Source organism: Varroa jacobsoni, unplaced genomic scaffold, assembly GCF_002532875.2.
Source record: "Varroa jacobsoni isolate VJ856 unplaced genomic scaffold, vjacob_1.0 contig03781, whole genome shotgun sequence".
Lineage (NCBI taxonomy): Eukaryota > Metazoa > Arthropoda > Arachnida > Mesostigmata > Varroidae > Varroa > Varroa jacobsoni.
In genome coordinates, this window is record NW_019215089.1 from 675 (window position 1) to 20199 (window position 19525).

At 38.6% G+C, this 19525-nt stretch overlaps 1 long non-coding RNA gene across 2 annotated transcripts; it reads right to left on the reverse strand.

Annotated features, from left to right (window-relative positions):
- Positions 1-16141: 16141 nt before the first annotated feature.
- LOC147751795 (uncharacterized) lies at positions 16142-17970 on the reverse strand. 2 transcript variants are annotated; one of them, XR_015315889.1, is made up of 3 exons: positions 17417-17970; positions 16979-17085; positions 16142-16481 (listed from the first exon to the last, which is right to left on the reverse strand). It is a non-coding gene; the product is annotated as an uncharacterized LOC147751795 (long non-coding RNA). The 2 variants fall into 2 exon arrangements; XR_015315890.1 differs by lacking the exon at positions 16142-16481 and having other exon boundaries at positions 16930-17085.
- Positions 17971-19525: the final 1555 nt, after the last annotated feature.

Consider the following 19525-nt stretch of genomic DNA (forward strand, 5'->3'; position numbering starts at 1 on the left):
ACTTATGGGTCACTGAATGTTCGTGATGGGTCTTTTCCTTTTTTCTTATCACTATTGCAGTATAATGCTAGTTGTGAGGTTCACGGCCAGCTTGGTCGCAGCAGCGTATTGACTACCTCACTTCAGGATAACTCTCCGCCTCCTAGAAAGCGATATTAAGTTTCAGTTCTCGTATAATTTATTCGACCTTTTCCACCCGAAAGAGGTAGCCTAGGCGTAACTAGACTCGCGGTGTCGCGCGTAATATCAGCTTCTACCGCTGACGAATCGTGAACTATGCTCAATTGGATAATTGAGCATAGTTCACGATTACCAGCCCTCGAAGTTATGGAGCGCCTTTGTCATCTCCATGACATCTGTGCAGTCCGCGGCATATCAGGGGGTTTTACTTATCAGCTCGTCTAGAACAAAATGTTTAGATCGTGATCATCGGCGAGACTGGTTAAAATCGGTATCCATACTTATTTAGATGACTTTCTGCTAGTTTTCGGCCGCGGCTCGAACCAGCTCAGAGCAAGAACATCATTAACGGGTACCACTACACAGCTTTTGCCGGTTAACGCAAGCTGTTAAAATAGATATATGGAAAATTTAAAAGATATTGCCTAAAAATATATAAGAGTACCGCCTCGATATCAAACCGTGAAATATGTAAGTACATACATAGAAAAGCCATTAGAAGATTCGTATTGATTATGATCGTATAACTGTATCTGCATATAGCTATATCTATAATCTATTAGATACATCTCGTCGTCCCTGTTGAACTCACTTATGGTAGCTAAGGGCAACTTTAGGAAGAAGTGGTACGGACACGTTTCGAATACACAAAGGTACTAAAGCTTAAGATCAGAATCAATCTTCAAATGGTTTCTTAAGTGATTAACCCTGTTGGTATGGCAATCTCGGTTAAGATAGCTTGCGTGACCTATAGCTAGCCGCTTTCGCATAGCTATCGAAAAGGCACCGTTGGGAAAATATCGCATATTCCTTCCTGGACTACGGGAAGCCTATGCTTAAAACTCTCAGACACCAAAATGGTCTCGCTCACGAACCCACTCATAGAATAGTTCAATAACCATGTACACTTTTTCTGTGTTCTTATATATATGTATATAATTACACCTCTACTGCTTTTACCATAGTTACTAGAACATTTTTCCATGTTCACCTATATTATCGCACAATTTTACTGTTTGTTAAACTATTCTCGTATATTTTTAGTCGAAAAAGTTAATTTGATCATAGATACAGACAATCCTATCTTTATTTTTTACTTTTTTCCGTTTAGGCAAAAGGCCGCTTTTGCAGGTCACTGCTGCACAAAATGCTGGCTTTTTTTAAGTGTACTTGAATGTCTGGACTGCAAAATGATCGACGTCAAAAAGAACTTCCCTGGACAATTACTTCACCCCATATCTATTCTTTCCAGAGACGCATCCCAACAGCAATCCCTAGTCCACTTCAATTCTTTGTCCACCACCTTTACATTAGCGGCATTCAAAAGGTCGAGTATTCAGCATATGTTGGCGTCGTCCTTAAGCCAATGGATTTTTATTTTGTGCATCCCTATTTATCTCCTTCTTACTCGCTCTCTTTCTCCTGATATATCCTCCGTTTATATCCTGTTCTCCACGCAGACGAATGCGGTATTCTTGAAACGAAACCATTTGGGATACGAATAACCCTTTTATTGAAATTCCGCCCATTTACCTAAAAGAAGGAACCTAAACGAAGCAGGGGTGTAGAACGGGAAGATCGCGAAGCAGGGATCCTGAAGGGCTATGTGTCTAGACTGTTGGGGGCTCTCCAGTGGCTAAAGCAACTCCAGCAAGCGCTTTGCGTTGTCCAGGAAGGCCGTCGTTTGCTCCTTCGAACACAAGTGCCGTCGTGGCTGCAAATGGCGTGAGCAAGTTTTTTCGCCCTCGAGTCCCTTGATCACATCGTCCGTTCGAGGAATTCCCTCGAGCGAAGATTCACTGCCGCTAACACTCGGTCGATCCTCCCCAGAATCTTCCTTTTACCGCCCCCTTCCCCCCAGTATACGCAATCACCCCCCGTTTTTTTCATTCGTTGCTGCGCTTTGCTGCTCCGCGTTCGACCATTTAGATTCCACATCGATGTTCCCGCTATCACTAGCCCACTATGTTGGCACCTTTTTCACACTCGCACGTGCACATACACACACACACACTCAGACACAAATACGCGCACTTTCTCCGACTCTCCACAATTCGACGGGAGCGTGGACGACTCGACGTCGGTGGCTCCTAGGAAGAAAAAGCTCCCAAGAATCGTTTCCCAATAGGAGAGGCAGTCAGCAAAACAAAAGTGGCGGCATAGATATAGCCGGTTAGGCAGAGAGCAACAGAAAAAGCCAAGAGTAAGTAAAAGAGAGCTGAGGGCAGGAAACTGTACGAGCTATACGTCGTGCACTGTTGGAAATAGAAGGAATGATTGGAACAGGGCAGCTAGCGAGACTACGAAGAAAGTACGCACACGTTTACACCCATACACGTCAATGCATACTCGCGCGTGTATGGGTGTACATACAACCATACATACGCACACATATCGAACAATTCGTGTCGAGAAGAGTTCTATTTCTTTTGACCACGATAGACGCCACCCAAGCAATGGGTTCGCTGCCACTGCCTTTACTGTCGTCAGCTCGCCGCCAAGAAAGCAGTAAGCCTGGTGGAGGTCGTACGAGGCAGAGAATAAATGAATGAGCTAAAATGATATTGGGTCATGCCGAGTCTAGCGATATTGGAAGTTAGAAGTGCGCAGCCAATAGTCAGGGTTGATCAAACACTGCGTGTTCTAAACTGGCTTTCGTTGAAAGTCAAAAACGCAGCTGTATGCCGATGGATAATGGATAGGGATGAACAGCGCCTTTCAGAATCTAAGGACCTCTCCTAAACAAGCATTAAATGTCATTATATGAGAATTAGGATCGGTGGCGAAATCTATCGAACAAGAGCTACTTTGTTCTTGTGTGCGAACCTGTTTTACGAGATAATCCCATAAATACCTGTTTCAAAGGCTCACAAACCCATATTCAGCATTTTCTAGCGCCCAATGAATTTTTAAGATACTTCTTGAAAAGAACGTAACAAGAGTTGCCAATCGTTCTGAAGGTGAAAATAACTTTAGCACCATAGTCTAAATCTCTCGTTTGATCAATTTTTTTTTTATTTAGGCATTTAAAAATAGGTAGACAAGGTAATTTTGGTAACAAAACATCATTTAGTTAATCAACGAAGCACAAAAATGTCTGTCCTAGGATGCGCAGAAATTAGCATCTATCGAATATGGTTGCACGTTAACCTATTCTAGCATTTTAGCGTTTAAAAGTAAATAAAGCAGCATTAGCAGGACACCAAATAATATAGAAAAGTAAAATTTCGTCGGTATTCGCTTGTGCTATAACTTATGATAAAATCAAGGCTTGGGTACACTAAAAATAGCGTTTTTTCGAGACACTGCCATTTCTGTGATGATAGCACTTTGTAGCGTTTTAAACAGACAAATAACGGTGTTCCCGTATTCGGTCTACGGTAATAATTAACATAAGATTAATCGTTAATAACTATTATTGTTTTTTGTTATTATAAAGTCAAAAGGCTGCATGTCATCCAATTCTAGTGAAGCAACATTTACTTGTCTATTTGCATTTTTGCAAGATTTTGCATTATAACTATGCGAGCAAAATTTGATAAAAATGAGCCTTATGTAACGAGTTAAATTGTTAAGCCGTACTGCGATTCCTGTCCAAAAAAATTCTATATATATATATATATATATTAATAGAATTCATTTTAATAAGGAAAAGGGTTTCATTTTTTACATATATTGCTTTTATGTTATTATAACGAGACGAAAACAATCACAAGACCTATACAGCTAGGCACTTGAGGGCGCTACATTATTTACCTACTACTATATACTGATAACCCATTTAGAAATAAATGTATATTTTTCTTTCAGATAAGTAAGTTAAAGCTTTTTTTACACGTCTTGAGAATGCATCTAAATAAAAGTAGATAATATACTAGTTACTTAGGGTGACATAAGAAAGTATACACTATCAGAAAATGTTTATAGTCGAGATCGTCTAACGATTTCCCGTGGAAAAAAATGTACTGTTAAGTTTGCCCGTTCTTGTAATCGACAATTGTGTTTTTATTTTAACACAAAGGTGTTATTATGTTTCCCGCATTTAAAGATGCGTTTCGTCATCGAAAATTGAGATGGATTTGAGTTAGACTTTATCTCGTTCAATATTGGTTCTTCCTTGAACGCGTTTCATGAACTTGTAAGTTAAATAAATGTACATCTTTGGCGTAACAAACCATATAGACGGTAAGTACAAATGTGATACTTGCATTCAAGATACGCCGCCTTATGATGAATCCAAAAATCAATGCTTGACGTAACCTATACCCGATCCAACATTTGAATTAAAATCAAGTTGAGACGACTTTTGCAAGTTACGAATGTTTAGAGGTATGGAGCAGGACTTCCCCGCCGTTTAATTGAAATTGAAACGGCGTATTTTAAAATGGATATTAGTATCACGTTCGCGATACGGCATCTTGGAGCACCACCAACGACTAGCTGAAACATTTTTTCCTTATAATCTGTGTCCTCAAGTTCTGTTGATGGCCTTAAGTCGTCATCATGGAGTTCATATTAAACACCTCTAAACTTACTACTAGTATATTACATGAATAGCATATAAACTTTGTAAGCACTTGCCTTGTTAACAAATTTCAGAACCTCGGGTTTGCCTTCATAAATAAGTTTTCGCCTCTAAATCCTCAGTCTGTCCGGCAATCGTATTTAGGCGATACCAGTTTGTCCTTCATCCCGTATATTGTACTTCGTGAAACAGCTGAATCAAACAAAATCAAGAAGTCGTATAACGAGTACTTCGAAAAGCTGTACGTACCGTACAGCCGACATCGTATATAGTTCAGCAGAGATAATGACAAATGGTTTCATGTACCCATTGATTTTTTTGACCAGGACCAAGAAGATGACAATTATAATGGGATCAGTTTCCTTTGAAGATGCAAGTCCTAAGTCAGTGTTAAGTTCCCAAAAAATTACAGTTACTAAAACAATAGAGTTTAAGGCCGTGTCTAATGAATTTCTTCCAACAACAATAGATTACAATCAATCATCCAGTATCGTGTCATTTAATGTGTACCCTGCTAAAAGGAAAATGGCCGTCATCTGTATATCTTGCGTGGTACTCATGCCCGGCTGATATGTCGGCATCTATCAATATCAATCGTAAGCAAAGGGAATGTTTGTTAAGATAACAAATGAACTACACAAAAAACAGTCTTCCTAACAGTTAGAGCCAAGATGTAATGGTGCTTTGTCCAATGTTCTATACTATCGAAACTCGCTGCTAGAATAAAGACCTGACAGGTGATTTTAGCAAGCATTAGACAGCGCGGCTGCCGTGTTGTAGAAATAAGATGTGATGCCCAAATGCATGATTCCAATGGTCTGGAAGCCGATAACACAGTAAGTATATGACTCTGTAATGCCACCGCCTCACTGTTTCTGAGACTTAGGGGGTAATCGTAAGTCCGACACTTGAACACTTTTTACAGCACACATGACAATGTGTGCTGTAAAAATACACACACAATAAAATGAGTTATATATTTTTTTACGATTAAGAAATTGAAGATCTGTCCAGTGCTTTTTAATTTGCTGATTGTTTAATTGGTTTCGTCTGAAACATCATCTCGGTTAGACAACAGCTTCGGCATGATTCTAGACGATAAAAGAAAGAACACACAAGATAACATTATCAATTAAACACAAAAAATGCCGACGAAAAGTACAGAGTTTCAGTACCTGGTTTCTGCCACTGGCATGTGTCTCGTATTGAACAAAGGGTAATCCACAAGCAGAAACGGATAGTATTTTGCTACGTTGCAAATTTGCAACGAGGTATCCTCGATGAACCTTGCAATACATGTATATTAAGTACATTTTTCTATAACAGGGTAAAGTAAAGCTTTATTTGATTCAAAGTGCGGCTAGCAGATAGCTTATTATTTTGATTAATTTATTTAAGAAGCGCGTCCTTGCCGACCATGATGGGACGTCAACAATTTACAAGCTGAGTCCACGTTGACAGCCTTTGAAGCTCGCGACCCAGAGGCAATCAGCGATCAGTATATCGTATGCAGATTCTAGCGTTTTGTCTCGTGACTGTCTTCGCCATGTGCTTGTATCGACGGTCGTTTCACTGCTATCCACAACTAATCACTCCGAGATCCTTTCGGAGATTGTTAAACAAACACATTTTACTCGATCTAAGTAGCGCAATATCAAAGCTGGACTTCTATCGCGATTTTGCTAGGGAGTTAGATGCCGTACAGACGGCGTACTGAAAATCGCGCACGTTAAGCGGCCAGTATCACCATATCCTCATACGACGGTCGTCCTTATCTTAATTTCAAGTACTAATATTGACTACCATTACACAACAATGTTTGACAGTAGACAATTTGAATTATAAACCCTCCGAAACTTATAGAAAGCCGTCCTACAATGACGACAGTAACGGGTTTTTTTTTCCTAAATAAACAGATATTGCGGCGTTTCCTAGATAAACAAGTGTTGTGGCGTTAGCTCGTTTACACAAAAGCGTGGAGGTGTACATGGTAAATAGGGGCTACCTGCGGTAGGAATAGCTCAATAGAACCGTTACTATGTATCAATTGTCTCTAGATTCAAAAGTCTGCACAAAAATTTAAATTATAGCTTGAATATTACGCACTCTGTCACTGCTTAACTAAAACGCACCTAATCCTCTGACACTGAAGCACTTTGTGCCGGTATTTGTGAAACCTTCAACACCGAAACTACACTGCATGCATTTTTTAAGCACTGAAGATTTTTCCTCTAAATACAAAAACGGCTATCTACTATAGAATCAAAGAGGAAGCCGCTAAATAGTTTATCAACTCGGTGCAAGAAGATCTGAGTAAGTCAAGCGCAAATTGTTTGCGACCTGTTCGCATTATTCCATAAACAATTACATTGAACAATTACCCAACAGCTTTTGTTATCGAACGTAAAACTCGGAACATTTAATCTGATTGTTGTTACATTTAGAATAATTTCGAAAAAATTGGCTGGTTAATAGAGGGAGGGCAAAGATTGAGAGGTTCCAGGGTCTAAATTCGACAAAGCCGTGCGTCGATTATTGTGACGCATGCTGTCGTCGAGGGACTGTCGTCGCGAACTAATTTCTTCGAAAAGTGTAATTTATTTACTAATTGGTACCGACGACATAGCTAAACTGAATCGTCGACTAGTTCTCCTATCGAGCCAGCCTACAGCACACGCAGCATTATAAACGAAACCTCGTTCTGCTTATAAATTTCCACTTACCTATACATTTTTGACTTCGCTACACTGCTAAAAAGACGGTGTAGAACAAAAAAAAAAAGTCCGTAATCGAATGTTCGACAAATGAATAATAAGAGTTATAATATTGCCAGGAACAGGCTGACCCGGCGAGCATGGGCCGACGGCGGGCAAAAAAGGCCGACATCGGTCAATTACGCTTGAATCATCCACCGCACTACTATGTTTGCTCCAAGGCAAGTAATCTCCTTGTATATATATATATATGTATATATATATATATATGTGTGTGTGTGCAAAAAGAAGATGCGAACTACGAATGTGTAAAGGAAATAATAAAAGTGGGCTAGAAGATACAGTTTGGCATAAAACTATGGGATAGAATCGACGAAGTTAGTGATATTTTGTTCTTGTTTTAACGATAACTTGGAACGTTAAAGTAGTTCTTCTTTACGCACCGTCGGGCTGTCTAACTGAATTATCGGCTTCCTAACTGGGGAAGGGGTCGCGTGGCGTTGTTGGTTTATGCTCATCCATTTAAATGTGCTACCATAGTAATAATGAACATGCGGTTACCATTAGTTCTCATTTCAGCAGTGGCAAATGGTTGCTAGGGCATATGGCGCTTCATCCGGTTGTTGTCTGAAGTAATGCCCAATGGCCTAAATAAGGAACATGAAAAAGATTCGGGTTACATTTAACGGTTTCTCGTTTGTTTGTGCCATAATAACCTTGACATTTAGATTCGATCGAACGTTGTCGGAAGTAAAGATAATTCGTCTCCTCAGCAGCATATTTCGGTTTCCAACGTTTTAATAATGTGATTGAATTTCTTCTCTCTAGCGCTGACTGAACTGCGCGTCTACCTTGTCCTTTGACTTCGGACAACGTATTGACCCTATCCCCGGAAAGTATGTGACTTGTGTGGACCGGACCAACGTCATATCGCTACATAATTTTCTAGATTAGGCCACTGGCCATCCTTTTAGCGAAGCACATTAATCGTGTTGGCCTTGAAGCAACTTCTGATACGCGTGGTTCTTTATAGATTTAGTCGACAATTGTTTCTGGAAGGTTACTTTGTAATAATTATAATAACAATAACTGTCTAAAAACTTAAGTTACTAGTGGCTTGACTTTTGTCATGAATTGGCTATTGCGGACGCAGAACGATAGCTTGAAGGACATCTGGCAGTGACATACTAAGGACTTGAACGTTTGCAAGGCCGGTGAGTTCGCCCCGAAAAAAGCATTGAAATTGAAAGCGCCCCCGAAAGAACTGAATTTTGGACACTTCTTCCAGCTGTTTCATTAATGAAGTATCGAAAGCGTCTATCGTTTTCTTGAACGCTTGTTATCATTTTCCCAGAAATTAGTTCTGGCTTTTAGGGAATTGTACGAAATTAGGAAACTGGAATTGTTCGCGCACGATTACGCCATAATTGGCAAAACTCAAATCAAATGTATCGTGGAACATATCCCAGAGTCAAGATGCCAGCTCAGGATCATCCCAATTCGTGGGATGACTCGAGCTGGTACAAACAGAAAACACCCTATTAACTTTTTGCCCTTCTCAAGTTTTCGCTGTGAAATTCTGATTTTCGGTATAGGAATATGCATGACATTAAGGTAAATCAGAAAAAAATGCAATCTTTTATGAAATTTTTTTTTCGACATTTGGACTCCTTTCGTCAAAAATAAATTAAGGACATTTTTAAGCAAAATGCTGGACGTATCAGACGGCCCAACTTTTTTACGAAGGCACACATTCCGCTAGCCTAGGTCACTGCCACAATTTGGGCAATATTACTGGACCTTATACGGCTTGTAACCTCTGTCAGTAGTACTAAACTCAGGTCAGATTCAAGAGCGCCGTTCGAAAGGGCCAAAAAATATCGAGACTGATCTAACAAGTGTGAAACTATAGCCGATCAGAGCGGTTCGGTGTTTCTTTCTGCGAGACGTATAAAGCAGATGTTAGGTGTAGACCTTTACTACCGTTCCCATAATATCGAGCTAACTTAACAATTGTTTATGCGGCAAAACTCTAATACTCGATGCTCCTCATCTTTGAGAGACCTGGGAGGCCATCCCACCGACGCAGTGCTTCGCACATATCTAGACGGGTCCAGCATGTAAATAAAATCAAGGTTAGCTTAATCTACGAAGTATATAACAGAGGATGATTCACTACTAGCTACACCATATGCCCATAACCCAGTAGTTCCCAACAACATAAGTTCTTGGTTTTCTATCATCGTCCGTTGAGCTCTTTTTACGAACAATTTATATAAAGGTAATTTTTTAGTAGTCTTGCAACTATAAAGTATTTGAGAAAATGTACTTCTGTTTCTGATGGTTACATCATAATTTAAATTCACATATTACCTTATATTTTAATCTGACGACCTCATATTCAAATGTAACGCGACGACGGCATATTAACTTATAAATATTAATTATCTAAAAATCTGGCTTAGTAAATTAGATTAGGTATTGAATTAAATCTATAAGATATATTTAATAGCCAGCGTTAGAAGCTGCTTGGACAACTAACTGGCAATGAACGAATAGCTGAAACGCTAAAAAGAATGAAAAAAGACCTGCACTCACGAAAACGATACGGGCCTAGCACTTGTCTTGATGCTAGATGTAAGAAGATAGCCTAGATTCGACGATCCATAGTATTGCATTTGGTTTAATCAGAAGTAGCTTTTCGATTTGGCCCTTGTCTGTAGTAGGGCGTTTTTCCGTACTCCGCAAACAACCATGACGAAAAAACCGTGTGTTTGATTAACGTGATACGTCTGATAACCCGCTACATTTGAATACATTGAAACCGATACGATAGCAAAGTAAGCGGGTTTTGCCAACCTAGGTTTTTACGGATTTTACTAAAAGCAGCTGCTTCAACCCGTACGTTAGGTAGTAATCGAAGAAAGCAGCGGGCAAAGTGGCGTTGATACTTTGGCAATGCTGAAACGGTAAATGGCCCCCTATGTTGAAACCTGTGCTCTCTGGAGGCATACCAAGCCTAGGCTGAAACAGCGATTGACGAAAAATGGATGTGATTAAAATCGGTCTTAACAGATTCGCTATTCAAAACAATATGTCTGAATGATCAGTTATGATGAACAGTTAATAGATATGTAGAATGTAGACGGTTAGACCAAAAACCAATTTATGTAAAAAGCTTCGATTCGGAAATCTACCTCAAAAAACGCATCGAGCAGGCTTATCCATTGTTATGCAACGGCGCATCAGAGTGAAGTAAGTTCAAAAGGATTTTCCTTTTCGCCGTTAAGTCATCTTGCTTACGAACTTAATATAATTGTTTGCAGACTTCCTTGGGAAGGTAAAATGGTCTTTACACTATAATGCTGCCAAGATCCGCTGCAAAGCTCACATTAACTTCAGGAGCTACCAGCTCCTTTTGCATGTATGATATAGCACAGACATATAAGAGGGAGCACGTGTGAATCAAGGACAACATAACTTCAACAATCTGGGATACTGTTGAATAACCCGTCTGACGGGAAAACAACCCACGACAACTGCACAACGATTCTAATAGTACAGAAACTCAATCGACCCATGCTTGTTATTTTAGCCTCGGAAAGAATAAGTAGGACAAAGCGATGTATGTACGTTGAAAACTTACGATTTTCTTGAAGTCAGGACCCAATCTTATATCACTATACGCCGGCCAATATTCTGTAGCGCACTGAGCGGCGTAGGAAGATATGAAATCATAAGCAATCGTCTTGTCTAGCCTGTTTTACGCCCTATAAACTACCTAAAGACCATAAACATTGATTTCCCAAATGGTCCCATAGATACCGATTTTCAGCAGGCATTTAGGCTCACTGACTCTATTAAAGGCAAGCGTATAATATTATCACTGTGTGTTTTTACAGTTTACATTGCAAAAAAGAACACTTGCTTTAAGGTACCACTTTAATTACACACATAAAACACAGCAGCCTCTAGTATCATGGTTCAAAGGCTCTGTTCAACGGGAACTCATTGGTACTTTAACTGTAAAAGAAAAATGGGCCCCAATTAAATTTTTTTGCTCCCAAAGAGTATTCTTGTCTTATAGGTGGATAATTTTTTATACTCAATGTATTTTTGTATTGCGCTTTTTATTAATTTTATTCTAAAATTAACACTAATTTTACTGCACAGTATTTTCGAGAAACAAGACGCCGAGTATTTTGCTAACTAATAGGACTAATGAGGACTAATAATACCAAGGTGGATCAAAATAATACCAAATTGACCGATGTAATAGAATAACTAGGACGAAGCCTTTCGCAAGTGCTCACTATGTATAAAGTTGCGCCTAATTTTTACTGTATATTTTCAATTAATATTTTTTCGTAGACATACTCATAGTTCACGTTCAAGTTGCTTAGTGATAGTTATATTTCGCAATGGATTTTCTCAAAAGGATATGCCCGGGATAAGATTTTCAACGTTTCAGTAGGTAAGGTTTAACTGACGAGAATACCCTTTATTGAAAAAGCTCATATCGGACGATGGAAACTCACGTTCACGTTTAAACTTTCAAAAAATTGTCCATATCGTAAAGTCAATGTATGTCTGTAGCATCAACAACATACTTTATACAAGAAACATAAATGTATTGTAATATCTACGTATTATCCGGCCAGCGATACATAAATGGTACACTATTCCTATCCATCAACCTAGACACATAGAAATCATGATGATCACCAACGAGTTGGTCTTCATTTTTTTAACGTGAAGACTCACTATGATTGTTGCATAGACCCATTCAGTCAATTCTGATTAATAAGTTCACCCGATACTATGCTCTGGAATATTTGTTTAGGCGCTTGTTGAAAAATTACCGCAATGGACTGCTCAACTGGTGCGTGAATGAGCCGTTAACTTGAACTTTATTGGAGGAAATAATCGCATATCGTTATGCTTTCTAGTCGATGCATATTAAAACACGTACTAGAAGTTACTAACCTCCTGAGAAGTTTTCAACTTGATGCCTCCAAAAAACCGAGATTTTCTTCGGAAATGGCCACCATTGCCGCCTTTCCAAAGAAGACATCTTGAAATCACGAATTGGATTTTGTTTCAAGGCGCAATAGTAAGCTTGGTACAGTCAAATGTCAACAATTCAGATGAGGTTATTCCTCAACAGCTTATTTTTGTCTATCTGAACTAGAACTTCAAGGGCGGAGTGCATAAACATGACAGTGAATTATAAATATTTGAAATGAATATACGTGATATTGGCGTCGATTTTTAAAGCAAGACCGGGAAATATAAGTGTGATAAAATGAACGTTCGTTCTTTAACTCGCCTGGGCTTTTGTGACGAAATGGAACGCTAGACCGGGGGCACCATGAGTTGCAACATGTTCGCGGAACATGTGGGGCTCATTCTAGTGCCAGCAGCGTGTCTCAGCTGCCAGCAGTGGAGTCATCGAAGACACATATAATGTGATTGGCGCCGTCTTTACGAGGTACGTATGAAGGAAGCTGCGTAAATATAGGCCATTGAACGAGCCGAGTCATTTAATCTGCAGTACTATAAAATGGATATGTATTGTGTTATTGTTATGATCGGCGTGTCCAATTGTCAGTTTATAAGTTACAAATACTAATAAATCCCCAAGTTATCGTCTTGATCATTCCAACTAGGCAAACAGGAATTTTACAGGATTAGCAGGGAGTTCTATGGCTGATGTTTCCCTTGCTACCTTACGCCTCCAAGGTACATACGCGAATATAAGTACAATGCAAAACGTTTTCTTTTCGTCTATTTGTATAGCCGATATAATGCCTTAAACCTTTTTTGAGGCGATCTAACTTTTAATTTGTAAATCGTCACCGATCTACGAACAAATAGAAAAGCTTGAAAAGCCTATTGAGTTCGAAGTACAAAGGATGCAAGAAAAGGTCCTAAATATCTAATGCTAGTCTTATAAATAAACAGCGTTATTATTATTAATGATGTTTAATCCGCCGTAACGTTTCGCTTCTAGGTTAAAATGTCGTTATTTTGTCCTCGTTGGCAGTGTAGTTTTCGATGACATTCAATTGTTCTATTAACAAGGTAATGTTTGGGTAAAATACATATTTCTTTAATATTTGTAAACATTCATATAAACAGTTAGTATTTATAAACATTCTAGAGCGTTTACATGTAAGAATTAAATCATGTTGGATACATCTGAGCGAATTGGGCATCTTCGTAATCTTAATTTTTTCCGAAAAAGAAGCACTGAGAAAAACTATACGATAATTTTAGGTTATATATATATATCAATGTTATATCTATCGATATCATGACATGACTTCCTCCGCGACGTTCACTGAATTCAATTGTTTTTCTTACATTAATCGTGATTTCCTAAATTGTTCAAAAGCAGATCCGGTCCATCTAATAGAATACAAACGATCGACTTCAGACCCCGAAAGAAAGATCGACTCAACCCGGGACCATGTCGTTTACCTTAGGAAATGACTCAACAGGTTTTCCAACCGTGGACGAGTTGTAGCGAACACCATTAAAGCCTGCACGTGCATGTAGCACGTAACAAAGAACGTTTCCAAAAACTAGCTGATTGGAAGAGCTTTATAGGCCGGCACAGTGGCGAAATGATAAATTCATTGGACAATCAATACATATGTATTTTTTGTAGGCAAAAAAAAAGGACCGTTGGATTATAATTGCTAGAGCAAACAACATAACGTCTATAATCTGTGCACCGAGAGAATATTTTGTAACGTAACGATCTTCATTTAATTGCAGGTTTAATTTCTTATATGTCCTGGCGCAAGCGATGTTTTGAATGAGCATTCCTGAAAGTCCTTCAGCTCGCGATAATTAAGAGTTTTTCTCACTTGTGTACTGCTGAGAGAAAGGCAGGGTGAAACAAAAAAAGGACTGTGAAAAAAGATCTTCGACTATAAAGGCTAGCTTTAGATAAACTTGTTTTTATTCAATAGGCTGTCAACTGATCGTAATGGTGTGGGAAACTATAATGTATACTTAGATAGTTTTCATTGATGCCATTTTCTACTGGAGCATCGAATTCTGATCTGACGATGTTGTGGATTAAACCTGCATTAAAATCAGCCTCTTTTTTCGCAGAGTTCCATATACTGAACGTTGCTGAGCGTCGGTGCTTCAAAATTGGTTTATATTTTTCTAAGAAGGTAAGTTCGTAAGTATAGATTATCAGTTAACATGTGTATTGTGAAGGGTGGTCGAATCCGATGTTTTTTGCTCTGCATCGAGCGAGAAAAGTGTTCGAGGTACCGATATAAGTAAGTTGAACTTGTTTTGAATCGTATAATGGAAATAAATAGGTGAATATGATTATTTTAAATTTAAACGAAAGTTAATATGTATGTATTCCTGAATCAAGACATAACAGAAATCAATCCAAAGCGCACGCCGTTTACTATGCTTTGTTATGCCAGATAAAAATAAACGTATCGGTATATTCGCGTTTTTACAAAACTTCTTAAAAATGTGTGATCGTATATTCTAGGGTGGAAGTTTGTGCCACTTTGTTAGTTAGGCTTAGCTGCGCTTCGCGTGCTAAATAAATACAAAATTGACCTAGCTATTTATCGTACCCGTCAGAACTTTTTAATTTAAATGTTCCTTTATAGAAGAATATTAAAGTATTTAACTGGGGAATCTTTATTTTTTAGGCAGTTGTCTGCCTGTGCAGAGTGATGTTAGGTAGACTGTACGGTTCATGGTCAATTTAAGCACTAGAAAAAGAAGGTCCTTGAAGTTGCCTATTATGAAAACGAATGATGTTGAGCATTTTGTGAGTATTCACTGAAGGCTGTTTTTCCTTAAGAAGCTCAGCAAGAAATCGGCAGTAACGTTTGGATATTGCTTGAATATGTCCTCCGTCTTTGAAACAGATAATCACCGCAGGTGTCCGGCTTTTGGCCCCAAAGTGCACGCCGTTAAAAGATCATGACGTCTATATTGTATAGTAATATCTTTGTCATTGTAAAATCAGTAAATTTGTTCTGTTCACGTGAATAGCTTCTTTACTCCTAGGTATAAGTGGTATTTTTGCGTCGGATTGTTGTGCAGGTTGTTACTCACTCGTACGGTATAGTTTTATATATTAACTTAAATGTATGTTTAATTTGTGATACGTAATGAAAATATAGGGTAGCCAAATGGCCATGTACGCTATATCATGTCGTGAAGTGTACTCACCGAATTGGCGAGTCGTAAATCGTCCTCCGTTCTTCCCTTATAGATAAAATGGTCGTTTTCGTTCGGGTTGCCCATATCGGCCGCGAACGAACGACCCAGCTCAGCCGGCACCGCCCGGTCTTATTCACCGTACATAGCTACGCACGGCACCTCTGTTTTTCATTCGAGGCCATCAATTTATTTTCACAACAAATGCCTCCATTTCACCATTCTGTTAACTTCTACTGTGTTTGAATGACTCGTATGTAAAATACTTTTGTTAACAAACTGTCTGTTTAAAATCAGTATCGATGCGATAAGTTTCTAAGTATGTTGTAGGTTGGTGTTCCCTTCCAATCAAGTGCCTTTTCAATAAGTTACTTTCTAAACTTTCAGAAATTCTTAAGTTGACTATACGACATAAGTGATAAATGAGAGTGTGCCCTTGTGTGCATCATGATGTGTATACTAAGACAATCAAGTGAAACTTTTCTAAGACAATTTTGCTTTGTCAGTTTGAAGGAACGTTACTCGTATATCGACTCGATATTACTGTAGAATTTTATTCTCGGTTATTGCCTAAATACTGAAATCAAGCAGAGAAAATTGCGGTAAAGTAATTCAGACTGATCAGATGTGTAGCAGATCAGACACGACAATGAGTAACTGCTTCGGATCCCAATAACGAACGTATTGCATGAGCGGTTACACCAATAACTACGTCCATCATTGATACCTTCCGCAGTCCTGACGCCATTTTTATTTATTTAGTTATTATTGTCATATTTAAGTAGTAAACACACCATATTGTATGCCTGATGTATACACCCTCTTCACAAGTACCGAATGGATCGTATGACCTGAAAGCAGCAAAAGGGGTAAATGTAACAGTGCTCTTCAATACCTACTAGTTGACCTTTCTAAAAAGAGAGCACGCTTGTGAGAAGTATCAAAAAGCGTGGCTCGCCTTTTGTGACGAAATCGGTATTTTGCAAATAACATACTAATTGTAAATTGCATTTTTTTTCTCTGTTGTATAGTTAAGATAACAGACCTACTTTTTCTACAGTTATAACCCGACTACAGTAAATGGCATTTGCTGAAAACAACAATAAACTGTTATGACGGAAAAACTTCAACCTATGAATATGTTTCGACGGAGTTCGTATAATAAAGATCAGCGGTCTAAGAAAATGTAACCTGGGTTGGACGTAAATTATCGGATATCTTTATTAAAAAAAAATAGCAATGATTATGTGACCTTTTTAATAAGAACCAGCACATGTAAAAGTCAACCCTAACATTGCGATAGATCAGATATAAAAAATATACTATCTTCACATGGATCAAATCTTACATTTTAAGGCTATATAAAACCAAAGTGAGCGGCTGTGAAGCATTTGTTCCTGTCGACCAACGACAAAGTTAACCTAGTCCGTTCATATTGGTGTCAACCGTCGGTACCTGCCAAATTCGCAAAGAAGTTGATTAATTGGGTGCGTTCCTCACGATGGTGTTCTACGAGTGAAAGCCTAAGCGATGGGCTGAGAACTACGAGCGGTTAGCGGCAGAACTGGAATGGTCGCCGGTGCGCACTGATATTTGCAAGAAGCGGCGTGCGTTTCGCTCGATCTCAAGATCGGTACACGAAGGATGCGGAAAAGCTTCACGGTAAGGTGGCATGAACGCTATCGTCCAAAGGAGACTAGCTTGCCAGAACCTTTTTGCCTTCGCTACAGGAAGACTAACAAGTGATTCAGGTAGTGTGAAGTAGATGAATGAATGCGTAACTCACACTTCGAACGACACGTTCGAAGAGAAACGAAATCAGCATCTTTCGCTGATTTCCTCCCCACGGCAACGGTAGATTCAATGCAGGGTTATTACGATTGGCCCAAGACGACATGCCGGAAAGCATAACATGCGCTGCCAGACACGCATCGAGCATAATGGGAACACAATATCGTTGTTTTTAGAGAAGGCGTATCCATACACAGGAACTGCAGAGAGGTGCGTTGGTCGCGGCAGAGCAGTCAAGTGGGGTCGAGTGAGACCTCCAAGCCTGCACTTCCGCTAACCCGTAACAAACAATACCATTCTGAGTGCACCAAGCACGGCGCATTATTTAACCAGTCATTGCTAAGATAGCGGGCGACGTGAGATGTGCTGCTGTTGTTATTACCTACGGTACTTTACGAGCGGTGGTCGAACAAAAGAGAGCGAACGATCGTGCTCAACAACGTCCCTTTAACAACACCGATCATATGAACAAAGGCTCATTATCATAGCAAATGCTGCAGCATTAAATAGGCGAGCTTCTGAGTAACTGTCAGTATGTCAAAATTTCAATATCCACACTCTTATTCTTTTATATATATATATATATATATATATATATATTATATAAAACCGTCACCTAAGTGAAGGTTTTTTTTAAGTGTATTCTGTGGGACTTAAACAAATAGGTCATTCTAGATTCCTTTACCCAATCAACATGTTGAAATGAACGGAAGTTTTTTAACGGAAGTTATACATACACAAGTTTCGAGCTGTTACAATTAATATTGAATTGCGTATAATCAGCTGTCGAATATTAAGGTCATCAAACACTTGGTTTCTATTTTTCTTAAAAAACCGTTCACGTCCCTTTCCGTTAATTTACTATATATACATATATGCTCAGTTTATAAATTTGTACTTTTTTTTTTCTACCATTTTCAGCATGTCGTAGCTGTCGGCTAAATCTCTAGCAGCGCCCAACGACACTCGGGAACATTTTTTGAAATTACTGTTAAAAAATAATTTGAAAGCCGACCACCGAATTTACCTTCCCCCAAATATTGTTGATATTCGAAGAGCAGTGTTTGTGCTATTACCTGATTGTACGAAACAGATCTTACAAGTCAGTTTAATGATTTCCGAGCTGATTTTTTTTAATTTTATTTGTATTATTTTTATTTAATATACTCTTATATTGTTTAATATATTTTTATATTATTTATATTAAAATTTAAAAATAAAAAAAAAATTTTAGCAGCGATCTTTTTCTAGCTTCTAAAGTCATGCATACAGGTCGCGTAACAAATATATTTGACCTACTCAGTTGTAGATATCGCATTTTAAATATGGTAACCTTGAGGGACACCTGAGACGTGGGCTCCATATGTGTACTTTTATGGGCATCCGACCCATGTCAAGTAGCACATCGTGACATTATGGTTGACGGGAGCAGCTTTGTGATTATTAAAAAACAAAGCTTACGATTTCCACTGGCAGCGAAAGCTTCGCCATTTTGACACCCAGCGTTAATATATATATTTTCTGTAATTACTAGTGTTTTTTCTAAAAGGATTTCTATTTTATGTATTATGTGTAAGTTTTGTGTTTTTATTTTTTTCTAATTTTAATTTTATATATCGCTGGGAGTTAAATTGTTTCTTTCCTCCGTTCTTTTAGTTGTATTTCGAAGAATTATTGAAATGATGAATAATAGTGAATATATAGGAAAATCAAGAGATTTCAGTGGGTAAGAGATTTCTATACTCTATGATCCTAATGCAGCGCCCTTGAATACTGAGCTTGACCAACGCTACTTTCTTTCTAGGCTACAAATTCCGCTTTCCAATGTTCCGCTGCATCTTCACAAACAGGAGCCTATGCCCTACAAAACACTGTTATATTATATAGTTGTTTTTTTTTTGTAAAAAAGGAACATTGCCAGTTGAAAATTGTGTTGTAAAGTTATCCTCGCATAATTTTGATAAATAAAAACTTAGCAGCAAAGTGTCTGATGACGAGATCCACTTCCTCAATTCCGGGCCGTTTCAGGAGGGCTTCTGTTATCGCTAGCTTTTTCCCAGTGCTACGATAATATTCTCTATTTTGAACTGTATATAAGAAATCT